Source organism: Acartia tonsa, chromosome 14, assembly GCF_053477335.1.
Source record: "Acartia tonsa isolate MP-2025a chromosome 14, ASM5347733v1, whole genome shotgun sequence".
Taxonomy (NCBI): domain Eukaryota; kingdom Metazoa; phylum Arthropoda; class Copepoda; order Calanoida; family Acartiidae; genus Acartia; species Acartia tonsa.
Genome location: NC_137273.1, coordinates 26,975,626 through 26,996,532, shown reverse-complemented (window position 1 = coordinate 26,996,532; position 20,907 = coordinate 26,975,626). Strand labels below are relative to the sequence as shown.

At 31.4% G+C, this 20,907-nt stretch overlaps 1 protein-coding gene across 13 annotated transcripts in view; it reads right to left on the bottom strand.

Moving 5' to 3' along the window:
- Positions 1 to 20,218, bottom strand: part of LOC145306005 (uncharacterized) — an 81,978-nt gene extending 61,760 nt beyond the window's left edge. For all 13 annotated transcript variants that reach the window (XM_080147926.1, XM_080147927.1, XM_080147929.1 and 10 more), the window contains exon 1: positions 20,150 to 20,218. The gene's annotated coding sequence lies outside the window, so the exon portion shown is untranslated. The remainder of the gene's footprint in view (positions 1 to 20,149) is intronic.
- Between the last annotated feature and the right edge of the window lie 689 nt (positions 20,219 to 20,907).

Here is a 20,907-nt window from a genome sequence, read left to right as displayed (position 1 = left end):
CGCGCTTCAGCAGCTTGTAAGCCTCAGGGAAATCAACGTTTTACAATTTTAAAAATCAGCTTGAAGTCCAAACCACACCAAAATATACCAATCCCTTCAAAACGGGTTTTAATTTAAGCTATGGTCCCGGCTGATGCGCGGCTGCCTAGCACTGATATTTTTTGACGTAATCTACTGAAATTATTTTTACTAGAAAATGTTGCATGAGTGTGAGTGTGTAGAAAGAGTGACATACTATCCTAGCGTGTCCAAGCTAGCAATGCTTCCAAAATTTTGGGCCTTTTTGTGGCTTAGATTTAGATTAGGCGTTTCAAGTCCCACTTCTGGGCAAAATCTGCAATTTAGAATATCATTTTCAGTAGCGTAGCTTCTGTACACTTATTTCCATAAAACACCATAAATTTATTGTTTAATGGCAATTCTTTAAATATTAGAAAACATTATACTTAAATTTAGTTTGCAAGCTACATATTTGGTCTTTTGTATGTTAGTTGGATGATTTAGATACAAGATCTGCCAAAACTGAATTTATGTTCTCCACAAACACACTTCTAGACTGGTACAAACAGAGATGCTTAATTTTGACATTAAATTATCAAAAACAATTCATAAATGCTATTTTCAAAGAGTTTTTAATTTTCTGTTGTTGAGCTATTTTTTGAAAAGCGGTAGGAGGGTGTAGATTGAGAGATGTCAACACTCCCATAGACGTCCAAGGGGGAGGGGGGGAATGGGGTGATTACCCCCCCCCCCCCAAAACGAATTTGGGATTTTTCATTTTACCCCCCTCCCCCATTTAAAATTTACCCCTTCCCTGGGAGTGCCGTAGGCACCTCAAACATTTAGGAGGGGGTATTTACCCCCCCCCCCTCAAACACTTTGGGGGGGGGTAAAAAAAATTTACCCCTGCCAACAGATTTCAAATCAAATTTACCCCCGGGGTAAAAATTTTTGGGGGGGTAAAAAAAAATTCCGGCACGCTTCGCGCGCCATTTTACCCCCCCCCCCCCAAATACGAATTACCCCCCCCTAAAAAAGCTTGGACGTCTATGAACACTCCCCTAAGAATTATAATTACAAATACCTGCCTTCCCCTTTTAAACCCCATGAAATGACTGTGCACGCCACTGGACATTTTCGATGTTAAATATTTCTTCTTTTAAAAAATCTAAGGAATAACATATACATATCTATATAAATGCTTTTTATAGCACGTTAACAAGTGGAATAGTTAGATAAAAATGTCTGTCTGGTCTATTTACTTATCAACTAACCCTAGTAATACATACGAAATAAGTTCATGTATTAGAGTTAAAATTCTCAAATGTGTATTTTTATAAATGATTAGAAAAAAATTAAATCTAAATATTTTCGTACTTTATTAGTGCAGCTACCCTATAGTAAGGTCGTGCGTTCGTCTTAAAATAAATGGCTCAGAACCGGTTTTGATCCACTCCCAAACTGAAAATATTTATATGTTTCTATTGATCGGCTTAAGGAATGATGTAAGGATGTTTATTCATAATTAACACCCATAACGATTATTCTAATAATGACTATAACACGTTTATGATGAGTCTAGGCTTTTTATGTCTATTATTTTCAGACGCGATTTCTATTTCTAATGTGGGTGAATCTAAAAAAAGTTCTGGCCGTTAGCCAGGTATAATTTTTATTTAGAAAAAAATGGGCAATATTGTTGATGTATAAATGTGTTTTGTGCAGGGGGGGAGGGGACATTTGACTGTAAATCACACTAGTACCCAGGGTTTAAAGGGTTTAAAAACTTTGGGTACTTTTATCTTATTTTGCTTGGTTTGTATGTAACTAGTACGTTCCAACCTTTTCAACCAATAATTTGAATCTACAGAAAGGATAATTTTTAATATGTATATTGTATAACAATCAATCATCCATTGTCTTATCCCTTTTTATCCCTGGAGTTGTGTGTTTCTATACACATGCACTACGTAACCCAAGATTAGCTCAACATTGCAACCCCTATTATTTATTGTTGTTATTATATCGACATAGAATAATGTTAGGTCGATAATTAATCAGCCTTGATCACTTGTACTTTATAATCACATGTTGAAACTGGATAAAGTGTCTCAAAAACAGCCATGTGACGTCATAAAAAAAGAGGGAAATGAGAGGAGAAGTGGGAAAGAAACCCCCTAAAAATGAGGGATGGATATTGATAATCCCTCATTTTTATAATGTCACATGGTTGATTTTTGAGACACAAATTAAATTAAATATTTTGTTGGAGTAAAACTTGTTTTTGGTGTAACTGAAAGGGAAGTGGGTAAGAAGGGGGAGAAAAAAGGGAAGGGAGTTGAGGAGAAATTTTCACTCATAATTGTTTGTTAGAATCCTATTCCCTTTTCCCTAACAAATAGCTATATTGTTAATAATAAACTAACAAAAAAAAGAAACTTATTATATTTTTTTGGTTTATTAAAACTAAAAGATTTTTCCACCTTCGATTGCTGAAAATATATTCAGCAATTTAAAAAAGATGTCATATTCCGTAATTTATTGACATTACCAGTATGTCTCAAGAAAACGCCAAAAAGTACAGAGTAAGAACAACATTGAACAAATCAATGAGTTAATCTTAATGTGCAATCAATGAATTTCTTCGTAAAGATTGAAAGGATATGACTTCTGAAAAAAAAATTTGAAAGCTTTTTATAGGGCCTAAAAAATTATTTCATACTGGCCTACCTTTGGTCAATTAAAATATAAACAGGCCTGTCATTGGTACTTTGGTCTGTGTATTGGCCTATATGTATTGTATGACGTCATTTTTTAAAGACACTCTAAAGAGCTTCAGATAGAAGAGAAAAAGATAGGGTGTCCAAAAATAAGATTGATATTAAAGTTCATATAATGGATATTTTTTTCTCCTAATGCCTTTTCCTTCACATTATATCAAAGATATTTGTAAAATTTAATCAGTATCAATCACAAGAATAATTGCAGAGTAGTTCATTACCCTTGCATATTTCAAAAGATGGTACTAATATGTCCATAAGTGTACTGGCAGCCGGACAGAATAAGTAATTAATAGATTAGATGCTCATATGAATAAGGAGTCCTTTTTTCCCCCCATTTCTCTAACTTTTATTTCTTTATCTCTCTCCTATTAGTTAGCTTATGAATTCAAATAGCTTCAATAATATCATCCGTCTTTTTTATAACATAAAAATTAAATTTTCTTTTTAAAAAAAGTTGTTTTAATTAATAGAATTTTGGAAGATTCTTGTCCGATATCGTACGAGATTTACAGGGAGGATGAGAAAAATCCATTAATAATCTTTTAATACTAATAGCTTAACATTTAGAAGCTACCACGAATTAAAGAAACTGTAGTTGAAGATTAAATTATTCTACATTGTCCCATCCTTGCATCCATTGAGACTCTGCTTCCTTAAGGGATATGACAATGAACGATAAATTGATATACAACTCTAATTATTATAAACATAATTACCGCTTCTGTAAGTTAACATAATTGCTTAAAATGATTGGACAATAATAGTTTGTAGACAACCAATAAAAATCAAAATCCAATAAAAGTTTTTAAGCCGGTGAATGATAGCATTCATATAAAACTTTGGGTACCAGTGTAATTTAAAGTCCAATGTCCCCTCCCTCCCTCCCTGGGTTCCTTGGTAACAAATGTGATTATAATCTGCATGTACAAAAATTACCCAAATTTTTTAATTGTCCGGGTTAAGATTCCTTGCTTTTCCTCATATCAAATATGTTAGTTTGTGTGTATATGTAAGTGTATGTTTTTACAATTGCATACATAATCTATGAAAGAAAAACTAGTATTTAAATAATAGCTTTATGTATTTTTTTTTCTTTAGTGTAGAGTAGAATAAAAATTGCTTGAACTGCAAAGTAAGAAATAAATTTCACAAAAATCGGCCTAGGACCTATATGAAGCTATTCTGAAACGAAGACCTCAGTTGGTAACAGACATACAAACAACCCTCCTTAATAGAAATATTCAAAAAATTATTCTTTGTTTAATTACTCTGTGTTAAAATTAAACCCAGGTTGTGCGCTTTATGCACAAAAATTTTAATTTGTACAAATTAAACCCAGGTTGTATGCCATATACACAAAAATTTCAATTCGTATAAATTAGACCTAGGTTGTTCGCAAACACAAAAAATAAAATGAAAAAAAAAATATTTTGATTTTTTTATTCGGGGGGGGGGGGATTCATGGGGGCTTCGCCCCATGTTGCAGTGGGGTTCCCCCCACCCCAATTACTGTTTTTTGTTGTAAAAAAATTAAAAAAAAAAATTTTGGAAGTGGGGATTTTTTTTTGGGGGGGGGGGGTTGGGGTGTCCCATCCCCCAAGAAAATAGCTTAAAACCACCAGAGGACCAGTAGGTATATTCCCAGAAGGGTAGAGCCCAATTTGATCAGCAGTTACTGAGATTTTACCAAAAATGTAAAAAGAAAATTTTGGGTTGGATTTTTTTTTATTTTTGGGGGGGTTGGGGGTGTCCCACCCCCCAAGAAAATAGCCTAAAACCACCACAGGACCAGTAGGTATATTCCCTGAAGAGTAGAATCCGATCGGTTCAGTGGTTACCAAGATCTTAAGGGACAGACAGACAGACAGACGGACAGACGGTCAGACGGACAGACATCAAGCTACTTTGTATTATAGATGTTTATAATGCACTAGTTCAGTCAGATAAACATAAATAAAATAATAACGGATTTTAGACTTAAATGTAGCATTTGATTATTAGTTTACATGCTATTTCTCTAACTTATAATGAATATATAACATTGATATAAAAGTCGAATCTATATATAATGTTTCTAAAAGGCAACATATTAATGTGATATCAAATAAAAGTTTTAATAGCTGACATATTATCGACATGACAATACTCTTCTTAGTTGGAATTTACAGAGATGCATTATGAATGTGTTTGGGTGGTTTTAGGCTATTTTCTTGACCTCTTCCGGCCAAAAGCAACTTAGGAAGAAATAATGTTTAAAATTCAATGTTAAACTCTTTGATCTTTAAACTCATATTTTTCCTCCTTTTTCAAAAGTGTTTTAATTTGACATTTTTAAAATTACAAAAGTGAAATGGAATTAAAAATCCTGAGTCAATTGGTTTATAGTTTATCATTTAAGAAGAAAATTATGAAAAGTTAGAAATATAGGATTATAAGTGCCTGTCCAGCCCAAACCATGTGGTTGTTGCAATATTACTATAATTTTACAAAGTACATCGCTCCTATTGCATTCCTACATGACATCCCAACTCTCTAACTCAGAAACAAATAAACTTAAATGCTCTGCAGTCTATCTTTTTAACTAATTATATGTCATTAGGTAATCTATAATTTAAAAATTACTTCTATAGTTTTCATTTTATCTGAATTTTGTGTTGTTATTTATCAAATTTGTCAGTTATAGTTGCTTAAATTTCTTTTAGATGCTTATTCCTGAATCCTTGTCCAAATTCTTCAGTGAGAGATTAGAAAAATCTACAACCCCATTACTTTCCTGCTACCCAGGACAGATTTTAACACATGAGTAAAGTTTGGTAAATTCAAATTGTATTGGCCTTTCCCTGGAACCCTGTTTTATCCTTAAATCTGTTGTGTAGATCATTGTTTTTGAATAATCTAAATTTTTCAGTCTGACTTTTGTTATTGTAAATACAGTACGAACAAAAATTCTCACCAAAGAATAAGATAGAAGAGCTAGAAAGTTAAAAGAGCCTAGAAATATATTTTTCCAATATGAAAATAAGTGAATCCTTGATAAAGTTTGAGTAAATACACCTAACCAAATTCCTTTATTAAAATTTGTCTTAAAACCTTTTTGTTATTCTATTACATTCTATGTAATTTCAAAGAGAAACTAAAAGAGACACATAAAGGAAAGTTACAGTTTTTTTAATTAATTTTATAGGGGCAAGAGAAATTATCAAAAAAGTATATTAAAATTCTTTTCAAACTTCCTTAAATCGATGATAGGTATGGAACTTCAGTTAAAAAAATGTAAAATTAAAACCAAACTATTAGTTCAACTTATTCGAAAATAGTGAAGTAATAGCAAGCTAACATTCATTTCAATAAATAAGAAAATCAACCAATATTAGACCATATTGAAAACGACAAGATAGCTGAATTAAATCATATTTCAGAACATCTTTTTCCATCCCTCTCAAAATAAACTGTACTATGCATTCGGGTTGTTTAGGACAAGTAACTTTTAGTAATTGCTTACAAACTGATTCTTTTACTCTTTGTCTTCAAGCAACCCTAAAGGACCTTAGGTCAAATAATTTCCAACAGATTAACAATCCTTTGATTGCACGACCTTTGTGTTGAAGTCTTTACTGTGCATGGAAATGACTTAAACCTGTTTGCGGGAATTCCCCGAATTTAACGATAAGTGTCATATACCAGTTATAGCAGCAGACTGAAACATTTTTAACGTTATTGTTATGAAAATAACCTAAACCTATCCATAGCTAATAAGAATCTTTATTTAATATAAAAGGAAATTTTTATCAGTATAATATTTTCCAAAAGTTTCAGAATCAATGATAAAATATATTTTGAAGATTAATGATAGATGAGAAATTGTCAAGTGTAGACACTTTCACTTTTAAACAGCGTTGCGGAGCCGTTTGATTTTGGTGCAGCTCCGGCTTCAGCTCCGGCTCCGACCTAAAATCAAGAAAAAACTCGACATAATTTTTTCCCACGTCTATTTTTGACTTTTGAAGGTTTTAAAAGTTCAATTTTTGATAAAAATGGACTTGAAAAACCTTATAGGGGCATTTGCACATGACAAAACAGAGTTACCAAATTATAATTTATAAAAAAAACTCTTTATTTATCTAGTCCGGAGCCGAAGCCGTTTTTTAACGAAAATTACGGCTCCGGCTCCAGCAAAATATGGCGGCTTCACGGCTCCCGGCTACGCAACACTGCTTATAAAGATTAACTTTCATGATTACTTTATTGCCTCAATAGTTAAACTTATTATAATAATCTTAATTTTCGGTATCATATTGTAAAGAAAAATTATGCTAGAATTGTAATCATAACAAGGATGACTACATCATTAAGTAGCAAAGCACAAAAAATATGACTGGTGAAACAGAAAATCAAATAGCTGATGCTCAGATTTATAAAAGAAAAATATGCAAAATATCAAAGAAAATCTAAAAATCTAAAACTCTTAGTAGATAAGTCTTTCGAAACAAGAACTACACGAGTAAACGGGTAAATTATTTAAAGAGTAGATTAGCACAGGACATAAGAATATTCACGGAAAATTTCAAATCACATTTGCCTCATGGCGTTTCGGACTAATGGTCTAATCATAGAGAAGATTTGCTACTAAAAATATACTTTTGATCACAGATCAAAACGAGGAAAACGTAGTTTAAAAATAGGATTCATATGTCATTACTACTAATGCAAGAGTAGTAAATACCTGAGCACATTTTTTTTACATGGGGATTTTTTATTGATTTTGAAGGTTGAGCGTGTTAAAAAAATGGGATTGGGTCGAAAATATGAGGGCAAAACATATGTTACTATTACTGAGTAAGCACTCTTAAAAAAAATATAATGATTTTTCATCATATTGTGCTAGTTTTACTGAAAGGCTGCCAAAGGCAACACTTAGACTATAAATACTTTTAAAATGGTAGAAAATAATGAAATTAAAACATAGTAAATACCAGTAAAGTATTGGAAAATACGAATAATAATTTCCAGAATTAAGGCAGCAAAAATGTTTTTTCAATTTAAAAAAAAAAGTGAAGTGAAGTTTATTTTTGTGTACTTTAAAAAAACTGTAAGAAGAATAGTTATTTCTTGCATCGTATTATAAACAGCTTTTCGCGGACATAGAATGTACAATTATAAGATTAAAACCAGTTTTTTTAGCCCCGAGGTGCCGTATGGATGAGAACCGGTTTCTATCCACCGGATTCGAATGATACGAGAAAAACATTCTATTCGGAAGGATTGAGTCAACACCCCCCTAAAACAAGATTTTATAAAGAACCGCCTTCCCCTTTTCATCCCATGCACACACCCCTTTGCTGTGCACGCCACTGATCAGGATACTGTGCTGACTTCTATGTTCTGATAACAATTAGCAATTGCTCAATTGTAAATGTCTGTATCAATATTTTGCAATTTAGTAGAATCAAAAATCCAGTAGAAATACGTCCACCCCCTCCCGTCTTATTTTTCTTCTTTAAACTACTTATTTCTAGACCCTGCTCACTCCTAATCTTGCTTAACATAATGAAAGCAAACAAGGAAATTAGGGGGAGGGATGGTTTTTAGGGCTGAACTTACTATTATAAGGATATTACCGGCAATTTATCCGCAAATTTGACCTTTACATTATAGACCCTAAAAAAAAACTTAATTGCTTTTTTACGAGATGCTAAATCTTTTAAAGTTAAACCTGGGATAAAGATAAGTATTTGGTAAAACAAAAAGTTTGCAGAGCTGGATCTTTAAATCATTTTAGTGGTGAGCCAGTTCGGGGTGAGCCGAATTTAAGCCAATCACAGCGCGGCATTTCATAAAATGCTGTGCTCTCATTGGTGGAAAGTTGACTCACCCCGATCTGGCTCACCACTACAATGATTTAAAGATCCAGCTCAGGTGAGACATTAATGACAGTATAAAAACCTCTTTTATATGACAGAGATAATTATGAATAAAAGTATAAAGAAAACGTTTGTTATTTGTCATTTTCTAAGGAAGATTTACATGCATCCTTTTTTTTCAAGATGCACTATTTGTTTTTTAGGAAAATTTTCTTAGTTTGGTTGGGCTAGACAAAACAAAACATACAAACAACAACAAAAGCAGAAAGGGTGGGGACATTGGACTGTAAATTACTCTGGTACCAAAAGTTTCATTAACATTATACTATATCATGATTAGTTGGTATAAAACCAGCAGTGCCTAAACTTTTTGACCAATAATCATAATCAAAGAAAGAAGTAATTTTGTTTATTATCTTAGAGAATATAGATCAATTTACCATCCATTGCATTGTCTTATTTAAGGTCCCTGCAAAAAAAATCATACAAGCGCGCAGACAATCGGAAAAAAAGTTTTTGGAATTGCTCTTCTTTTATAAAAACACTAGCGGCTGCGCCCCCTAGAAGCCTCAAGGGGCACTTAAGGTAGGAGGGGGAAAAGTCGACCTCATCTCATTTAAAATTTGTGTTCAAAAGATTTTAAAAAATATTTTGGGGGGGAGGGGTTGAAAAAAACCTCCCCAAAAATAATTTAAAACCTTCCCAGGACCTATACAAAGCTTCACTGTAAAGGAGAAAAATATCGGTTCAGCGGTTAGCGAGATCCTTCGGGACAGACAAAAAACGCTTACTACTTTATATATTAGGATAGTTCCGCGCTACTTATGGAAAACATTGTCTTTGAGAATCACTGTATTAATTTTCCATTTTTTTTAATTTCCTCAGGCGACTAAGACTCTTTTTCCCCTTCAATGTTTTTTGCAATAACTCAATTAACAAAACGATTCCAAAATGTCTTATGTTTCCAAGTTTTTGTTAATGTGTTCTAGACTTTGAAGTCTTGATGTTATGGTCAAATTAGATTAAAACAGTGTGTATTTTTAAAACATAGTATGCTTTTTAAACACAAGAAAGTTAGCGAATATATTTATTATTGGAAAGGGGAAGAAACTTTTTTCCCTGACACATACACTTATAGCATACAGTGCCTTGCGAGCACCACCCATCCCCTCGATTTTTCTTCTACTCCACCAGGCACAAAAGTAAAATGTTGACTCCTTTAGCACTTTAAAACTTTAAAACATGCTACCAAACTAACAAATGTGGTAACTAGATCAATTTATTTCTGTTATTAAATCCCTGTACATTTTTTTTTACTTTTTAAATACTTCTTAGCTAAATATTATTAGGAACTTATAAAAACAGCAGTTTAAAATAAAAAAAAATGACAAATCATTTCCGCAAATAAGATATAATAAATTAGAGGGAGAGTGTAAAGTTATCAGAAAAATGAAAATAAATAAGTTGAAAGATAAGATGATAATGATAGGGGTCAGGAAATCCAGGTTTTTAATTTTTTCGCGAGGGGGGGGGTAATACGGTGTGTAAGATTTCTTACACATCCGCCCCCTTCCCCAAAAATTTGCCCCGACCCGAAATGTTGAAATTTACCTTCTTGGAAGTCCTTGAATAAGGTTGAATCTTATTTAGTGATCTTCAAATAAAATATCTAATCCAATGTACAACGTAATTTTAAATTGATTAAATTCAATCTTTTATTTTTTAGATTAATTGTCTTTGTTTATTATTGTGCTGGTTAAAACTACATAAAACAAGAATGACAACAGCCATTAATGCACACTCAACAAATCAAACAAATGTGAGAATAAATAATAACTAATTTTAAACGAACAGAATAAATAATTATAACAGACCAGTTTTTTGGTTTAGAAAAATTGTCATATTGGATTGAAGGACAGACTTCTATAAAGAATCTTTGCATTAACAAGATTAATTTGAAATATCCATTTTCTCTGTTGGACTTTTATTTTTTATGGTTGCTTATTTGTTTGTAAACCAAGGATAATTATTGATATGAGTACATAAGTCGCGCAGCAATAATCCGCTTATTGTCAATATATCTGCCCTAGACAGCAAAATCCATCATTTAATTCATTTTTTAAAATTCATCAAAAAACAAGAAATTTAGGTTTAAAATCAATTAGAAATTGACTTTAAATTTTTTGTCCATAGAAAAATTATTTGAGATCTTATTCTTAGGGTCAAATATTTATATACTATGTACAAAATGTATCCAAAAAACGTGCAAAAAATACATTTTAAAGAAAAAGATATATTGCAGAAGTGAAAAGGATAATTGAGCTAAATAAATCGATGACACATCTTTTAATTTCCCAATTTATAATTTGCCGCTAAAATAAACCAATCAGGATTCACCTTTGTCACATGACATCCAATAATATACCAGTATTTATAAATGAAGACATTTGATTGGTTCTTTTTAGCAGCAAATTTAGGAAATCTTTATTGTGCTATTTATGATTATATTCTACTTCCACCTTTGCCGATAATTTAGAATTTTTTTTAGCCATTGTCCTATTCTTGCATCCCTGGTACATTATAAATCTTTCCTTTACTTTCTTCTACTTTTCTCGAATATTTTAAATGCTTAGATTGCAAGTACTTACATAAAAAGTACACAGAAATAAAAAAGTTTCCCATGGTTAAACATGGGGGAAATTTGTTGACAAACATTCGATTTGTGTCAATTCATTTCGACAAAATGGCATTCGATCAAAACTTTGGAAACATTAATATTTGGTTATATCAACCTTAAGTGTTCATACTTTTCCACCAGTAATCTTAATTAACAAAAGCTGGAATTTAAAGTTCTTTGTCTTCATTACCAGTATAGAATGAGCTAACTGTTTCATTATCTATTTTATTAGTAAAGGGGTAAAAATATTTTAAACAAGTGTTTAGACACAGGAATAAGGTATAACCAACAAGCGAAATAAATCTAAAATAATATTTAGGGGGCAAATGGGGTGGTCGTCAATTTAACGATTAGTTGCCCCTCAACGACAGCTGAAAAACACGTATAGGTTTCGTGATTTTTTCCGAATTAATTTCGTCATTGGTGTAAGCTGGTTTAGCCAGTACGTGTTTAGTTCGATTTTTAAAGCATTAAATGGCAAGTTAGCAGGAATCTTTAGAGATAATAATAATAAACATAATTACCCAATGTGTATATGGAATTGTTCAAAAGTTTAGAAACTTTTTTAACTCAGTGACTATTTAAACCTTTCAAATATGATACTTGTAGAATTTAAATTTTAAACTTTTGTGGATGTAAACTAACATAAAAAAGAAAAGATTGCTGAAGCGTTGAAAATGTGATTTGTCTATTGCAACAAAACTAAAGACTATGAAATAATTATGTATGTTGCACTTAATTATATAGCACAGCCACTTTGCAATGAGTTTTTGTCGGTATGTCTATTATTTTTCCTCTTATTTTTATTTTCAAGCTCAAACTAAGGTTAATTTTAGTATCTCTAAATATTAAGTTTTAAATATTAATTTAGATAATAGTTATTCTTCGCATCGTATAATATATAGCGTTCCGCGGATATAAAATTTAAAATCTTATGATTGTACATTTTCTATATTCGTAGAAAACTGGATATAATACGATACTAGACATAGTTTGTTCGTATGGATGAGAACCAGTTCTAATCCACCAGATATTAATCAGTTGCGAATGAATACGAGAAGATAATTCAATTTCAAGGTATTCAAATGGCTATCTAAATGATTAAATTTGCCTTTCCAATATAGTTTCCCCCTTTAAAATTGCAATTTTCAAGTATTTATTCCCCAAACGCAAGTAATGAAAGTCAAACTTGTATATGTTATTATACAATTGCCAATATCACAGTTGAAAACATCAGATATTTTTTATAGTGTTTATTTTTAAAGACTTTCAAGCTTTTTCTATTTACAATAGAAGGATAAACCACCCAACCCCCTCAAAAAGCAAAAACATTTCTAATTAAATCCTACATGTACTTTAATCTAACTACATAATAGCGAAGGATAATTCCCTTGCTAAATATTATTAAGCAAATAGTAGGTCCATCGGCACACCATGATAATGAAACATATTTCAAGTTCATTTATAATCTCTAGTAAATTAGAAGAAAGTGAATTCCAGGGTGGGAGAGGGCATTTGAAAAAAATTATACTGGTACCCAATGTTTTCTTGTTTGGTAAAAATTTGAAGATTTTTATTAAATCTTGTTTGGTTAGTGGAACTGTCAGTGTCCAAAAATTTTCCATCGTTAATTTTATTCTACAGAAGAGCTAGGTAATTTTCTTAATCAAGCAAAATTTGCGAACAATGAGATGGGAAACCATCATCATATTTTTTCAAAGCGGCGCAAGCAATTATATAAAATTTTAAAGCAGGAATAAAGTATTTTGCCATTACTCTTATTACAATATGCAGGCATGCGACCTTCGCGGTGCTTTTACATGAATCTGTACATGAATGTAACTATGCAACTAGGTAATTTGATATTACAAATATTTACTTAGATAAATATACAATTGACACAATGCAATGTGGAAAATAATAAATTAAAGTATGCTAACATTGAGCAATAAGCTACTTGTTAATAATAACTTTCAATGGTTTCTAAAATCGAATACATTAGAAATTATCACCACTTTGGGTTCAACCCCCTGCAACCTCGCCTAAACAGCTGTCTACACCCCCATGATACAACACCCAAGTAAGGACAGTAACTAAAAACTCAAAGAGTTTGCCAGAGCTGGATCTTTAAAACATTTTAGTGGTGAGCCAGATCGTGGGTAAGCCAACTTTCACCAACGAGAGCACAGCATTTTATGAAATGCCGCGCTGTGATTAGCTGAAATTCGGCGCACCCCGATCTGGCTCACCACTTAAATGATTTAAAGATCCAGCTCAGATATAATTGTAAAAAAACTTAGTTTGTTTGTCTGATTATTCTTTTAGTTCACATATGTCAATTTCTTCCATATTTTGAAGAAAAAAATCAAGGACGATTAAGTTAAAAAGAAGCAAAACCTATCTAATAAAAATCTAAGCAGACTAGGTTATTTTACAAAAAGATCACCAAAAGATTTGAAGAAAAAAAGAAACTTTTCAGTACCTTTTATTTATTGAATTACTGGGTTTTCGTTGGATGCATATTTGATTTTCTTTATTGATTTATGTTTGTGAACCTTTAATAGACCGGCAATAAGATTCATAATTTTTCTTAATTGGTGTAAAGTTAGTAGAATAGACGTTCTGACATGCCATAGATAAAGAGTAACTACACTACTACAAAACTATGACCATTGACCATATCCGATTTGTACGGCCTGACCTTTAACTGGTACCTTTTTTACAAGGAAAGGACATTCTTTTTTATAGACTTTAGCAATTACAACAATTGCTGCTATGTCAGGCATGTGACATAAAAAAATAGGGGAAATGCCAATGGCCAATAAGCAAATAACATGCTCAGGGAGGAATTCAAGAAAGTGGTTGTATTATTAAAGGGTTGGTTGTCTGTAAGGTACTGGATTAACAAACTAAGAACCCTAAATTTCTTCCAGAATATCGCTCCCCTCCTGACCTTAATATGTATTTGCTGTAAAAATGTTTTTAACTCCAATAAACATTTTTCTACCTTAAAATAGATTTTTACAAATAAAATAGTTTTGTCTAATTTGACGGAGCAAATCTCAATTACTAAAAAATGTCCGTGAGTCAGTCAGTTCATCTTTAATCATGAGGAGTTTAATAAGAATGATTCTGATTTATAACATAAGCTAATATAGAAGAGAAAGTGACAATTACCTTTGGATTACTTGATGACCTTTGTCAGGAAGTCCTAAAATTAAGATCTTATGATAGTTTTAGAACAATGCAAATTTCTCTACTCAAGCTGTGCATCTAATGAAGTATCACAATTAAATTGTAATTTTCTTTGATTTGACATGTTTTAGGTCAAAATTTAAAAATCCGTCAATGTAGAAAGTTTTTGGGGTAATTTAAGGATAAATAAGCTAAGAGGATTCAGTTATAATGTAGTTACGATAATAACAATTATAATAGATATTGGAAATCAAAAGCTCTTGTAAAGTTAAACTTTTTATGATTTTTATTTTGTAATATGAGTGAAAACACAATCAAAAGCCTTTGCTTAGTCTAAAATGTGAAAATAACTACATGTAATTAAGTATGAAGGTAAAGATTTCTTGATATCAACTACAAAAGAGAACTTTATCTGTATAAGAATTTAAACTAGAATTTATTCAAATGAAGCATTTATTTATCTATTCATGTTAGATATAGATATTTTATGTATGTGAAAAAAATTAGAAAAAAAATAATTTTCATTTTATAATGAAAAAGTAACTCTGTCAAAGGCCTTTATTAAATCTAAATAATTGTTTATAATGGATAATATTTTCAATTTTGTAAAAAGGTCAAAATTTAAAAATAATTTGAAACAGTAAATATAAACCTTATACTAAAATAACTCCTGGTATACAATTACAAAGTTGTTTTTTATTAATAAATTATTTTTTTCCATCTTATTTATATCTTAATGCCTTTATAAAGCTGTTACAACATAATAGCATGACAGAGTTGAAGATCAATTTTACAACCTTTGTCCTCTCCCTCCCTGCTTAGGCCAGAAAAAAATGTATGAGTAAATTCTTAAGTTTGTTAGATCTTTTAATAAACAGTTAAAAAGATATTTATTGGCCGCGCTTTTTTGGACCTTAAGAATAATGTTGCATTTAATTTGCAAACACCCACACACACACACACATCCACACACACAAACAAATATGTACATACAATTTTATTGCAAATCTACCCATATTAAGACCTACAAACACACGCATACACACACACTGTATGTGTAAGTGCATGCCTAATTGATTGCGTAATTTTCTTAATTTCAAACATAAAAGAGGTTTGGATCATAGGCCAGCCCTGTGAAACTGTGATGCTGCTATTTTATCAACTTAACACAAAAAGTCACTACTGGAATAGCATTAATTAAAGATTTAAAAATATGAGAATGGTCCATAATTTATCCATTAGTAATAACCTCTGATTTTATATTGCGAATATGATCTTTAAAATTGTATGTCATTAAAATACGTCTAGTTTTAACAGGGAAGCCCTCTGTAAATACAATTAACTTTTTTTAAGAAAAATTTTACAATTCTTTTACTAACTCTTAAACGTTTTGAAACAGGTGTAAGGTTTCATAGTAGATATAAAAAGATGTAGTATTGTTTTATAATTTTATTGAAGAAATTTTTTTAATTTAAAAAATTTATAAAGTTCAGTTGTTAATCAAAAGACTTCTTTCTTTTAAAAATTTAATAACTAAACCTTTTTATACCTATTATTATATACATTTTCTTTGCGAATATAATAGACTCAAATTTATTTCATACTTCGGAATCAAACACTATCAAATGCTTTTGTAACATCATAAAAATATAAATATAATTTTTTAGATGGAATAGAAACCTTATCGGTTCTACGGCTAACGAGATCCTTCGGATAAACATACATCCAGTTACTTTCGAAAGGTATAATACATCTTTGTGTATGTGCGTGATAAGTGGCGTCTCATTCAAAGGAAAAAAACTCATAATAATTATACATTAACTTTTTTTCAAAACTTAAGCCTAATGTTTAGTTCTGTTTTTGAACATTTGTTACCAAGTCAAAACAAGAAAAGTAGCGCAGATACTTTACAACATAGAATATATGCCCGTCTGTACGTTCTTATGTAACAATATCACACCATGGTAAGTTAAGTATAATGACTATATGTTCAATGTTTATTTTTTTTAAATCAAGCAAAAAAATTATGGGGAAGCTAAAAAAAACTATTAGTTTGATATTGCTCCGCTTATTACATATTATGAACTTAAATATTCTTGTTCTTTATGACAAACAAACAACTTATTTTTAAAACGCCACCCTATTTAACGAAAATATGAATGTTTTTTAGTTTTTGTTACGAAATAAGAAAGTTATGAGATATTAGCATGAATGAAGGTACAAATAAGATAAAAGGGAAGTTGGGAGGGGGGCAATTTGGCTACTTTTAAAAACCTAGAGTTAAACATAAAGGAACTCCCTGTACCCTCTTTAAACTATTTTTTTTTGCCTTAAAAAATGAAACTTTTATATGATTAGACTAACCTGGTAATGTTTTGGGGAAAAAGGGGGTGTTAATTAAATGAACCATATCAGTTAACTACCACAAAGACATCTCTATAAAAGTGCACCAAGGTTGTAATTCAATAAAATATTTTTTTAAACCGTTCAAGAGATCTAGTTTAACTAAACATTTTTGACTACCTTTTTGGATTATTTGTTAAAACTTTAAACTATTCATATTTTTTCCAAAATATTGAAGACTAGTTATTTATCGCATCGTATTATAAACGGCTTTCCGCGGATATAGTTTTAGCCGGTGCCTTCGGCACCTCGGGGCTAAAAAAAAACTAGTTTTAATCTTATGATTGTACATTTTTATATTCGTAGAAAGCTGGATATAATACGATGCTAGACATAGTTTTTTCGTATGGATGAGAACCGGTTCCTATCCACCGGATTCGAATGAATACGAGAAAAAAATTAATACATTTTACAAGTTTTAAATTAAGTACGCGGCTACGAAACTATGGAATGCATGAAAAATGCAACTAGACAAAAATCCAGGGCTCGGCAGACGCACATAAGCCGCAAAAACCCGCAATGTAATTGACTTTTTAAAGAAAACAGTAGGGATGTCTAACCCTCTTTTAAATATAGAAACCATTGATCTAGTTAAGCATAAGTATCAGAAAACGTATTTTATTTGTGGGTAAGTTGCGGCTGTCAAGCCCTGTCATAAAAATCAAAGAAAATTTTGTGAAACTTGATCTAATGTAAAGATGGAAAGATATGTGATTAGAAGGTAAAACTAGGGATATTCAAATTCATATTTCTTCAGGGAATTTAAGGGATAAGACAATGAATGATAAATAATGTACACCCAAAATTATAATAAACAAAATTAACCCTTAAGAAAATAAAAGTCATTGGTGAAAAAGTTTAGACACTTAAGGTTTAGGTATAAGAATGATTTACAGTCTATTGTCCCCTTTCTCCATGTTTTTTCCCTCAATAATTTTTTGTAACAAAACTACTCTGAGATTCAAAAAGATTTTTCTGTCATTAAATGTTAATTTCTTGGCTACAACTTAAGATAGAAGTAGTTTATTTTTATGAAGATTCTCGTGAACAGAATCTAATCCAAAAATCAGATTATATGTCTTACCGTTCCTTAGTGGATTATATTTATAGACGAAATTAGATTTTAAAGGCTGCTATCAAATATAGATGTCTAAAGGTTCTTAAAATATTTTTTTTATTTATGAGATTCGCTTCTAACAGATTTTTAGTAGCGAAGCTACTCTATAATTCACAATGTCCGTCCGTCCGTCCGTCTGTCCGTCTGTCCGTCCGTCTGTCCGTCCGTCTGTCCGTAATTAATGAATTGGGGGAAACGTGATTTTCTCAGCTCCTATAAAAGATAGAGCGCTGAAATTTTTTGACAACATTCCCATCATTAAGGAGCACAATTAACTATAAAACATCAATGGCGGTCGGACTGCTTTTTAGCAGGTTTTCGGCTATTTTTTATATTTTCCAAATTTTCCCCATATCTTTGGTGTTTATGGTCCGATTTTCAAAATTTTTTCAGTTAAAGATATCAAAATTAAATTTCCCGTCATTTGAAGAAACAACAATGACTGTCAGACTGCCTTTTTGCAGGTTTTTGGCTATTTTTATATTTTTTACATTTTTCCCCATATCTTTGGTGTTTATGGTCCGATTTTCGAAATTTTTTAAGTTATAGATATCAAAACTAAATTTCCTGTCGTTTGAAGAAAACAACAATGACAGTCAGACTGCCTTTTTGCAGGTTTTTGGCTATTTTTATATTTTTCACACTTTTCTCCATATCTTTGGTGTTTATGGTCCGATTTTCAAAATTTTTTCAGTTAAAGATATCAAAATTAAATTTCCTGTGGTTTGAAGAAAACAACAATGACAGTCAGACTGCCTTTTTGCAGGTTTTTGGCTACTTTTATATTTTTCACATTTTTACACATATCTTTGGTGTTTATGGTCAAATTTTCAAAAAAATTTCAGTTAAAGATATTAAAATTAAATTTCTGGCGTTTTAAGAAAAGAAACAATGGCGGCCAAACTGCCTTTTAGCAGGTTTTGGGCTATTTTTAAATGTTTGACATATTTCCCCATATCTTTGGTATTTTTGGTCTTATTTTAAAACTTTTTGCATTAACAGTTTTAAAATATTTTTTCCCATTGTTATGTGCATCTAGTATGTAATTTACTTTAACCGTCTTCATCATACAAAATAAAACAAGGTTTTGTGTTTATTTTCTCCAATAAATCTATTCTTGATTTTAAATAAATACACTTTAAATCTACTTCTACGTATTACCATCCACAATTTTTTGTGCTTCGCTACTTATGGATGTTGTCATCCTTGTTCTATCCTTGTTCTACTAATCACATTACAAATATCAATCTTTCATTATCACTCCAAATATTATTTTTTTTTCTTCTCTACATTGGTGTTTAAAAATACATGGATTTCATTCAATATTGTTGCAGTTTAACTCACAGATTGTGTGTGTGTGCGTTTTTTTTGCCGTAATTTTTTTTGCATTGAATTTCGCTGAAGGTCATATGCGTGCAGAAATTGTGTATATGTACACGAATAATTTATTACTAGACATTATTCAATAAGCAAGCAGCAAGGACAATTTCATATAAGCAGCGCAGCAATAACAAGATTACAGCATTTGGTAATTGGGTTTGATAGACCATTATGAACTTACAATTTTAAAATTTGTTGATGAATTAGAAAGATACACCCAATGAAGTTCTTATTGCTCGTCGGACATACGTATATAAATCATTTATAGAGTAGCTGCGGTGCAGTGCTTGTAAGTAATAACTACTAACATTTAGACTTATGCAAAAGAAGGAGGTGTTATGGAAAATGGAATTTTTAAGGACAGGAGTACTTTTACAAGTAATTATACTTAACTTGCTGTTATTTTGATAACCTTTTAACAATAATTATTTATAATAATAATATAATCATTACGTAGTAATAATAATAACTAGAAAATATCTGTTTTTAATAAGTTTTGTGTTAGTAGTGATGGAAAGTTTATTTTTTTATATAACATATTTATCTAAAAACATGCATTTTAAATACTATTGCCATTATTAAACTTTTCCATAAACCTATCCCAACAAGGGCTGACAAAATGCGCCAGTTCTTGGTGGGTTAATAAGCACAGTGTGATGTGCGGCAGCTCCTAGCCAGCTGACATACACACACACAAAATACACCAATCAGTGAGAGCACAAATAAGTTCCTGAGCACTGGATGTTGGGATACACACTACTATAGTACCATCACCACTAGGGGGCACCACGGGGGCACAGGGGGGGGGGGGGGGGTCATTGGGGGCAGGATACAGAAGAGGTTGTCAATTGCCATTGCGAGCGGTCAGAGCGGAGTAATTGTAAGGGTAAGGGGGGGGCTGGGTCACTCAAAAGGCAGTGGTGTGAAAGGGAAAGGAACAGACACCAGGTACTCGCCTGACATGTCAGCTTATAAACTACACACACACACTCAAGTATACACAGACACACACAAAGAATGATAGAGAGTGAGAAAAGTCACAAAGCAAAGAGAGTAAAGAGGGATGATAGAAAGATGTAGAGAAAAAGAGAGAGGGATAAATAAAAGTGGAAATGGAAAATTTAATAAGACAAAGAAAGAAAAGAGAGAGCGAGAAAGAACAAGAGATCAAAGAAGAGAGAGAAAGTGAGACAGGAAAAGAGAAAGAAAGAGATAAAAAGAAGTGAATTTGAGTGTTAAAAAGAGATAGATAGAGAGGTGCGGGGAGTTGGAGAAGTTAGATTAAGTGTGGCATTACGCCAAGAATCATTTTTTTAGTAGCACATCTACTATATATTCAGGGTTTGTCCATATTCATACGTCAGTCTGAAGTATGACAACATTAAGATTACGGTGTAATACTAGAGATTATTTCAAACGAAAATGCGATACATGTTTTTTCCTTCTGATTGAACTATTTGGTGAAAGCTAATAAACCTTAAATTTGCTTTG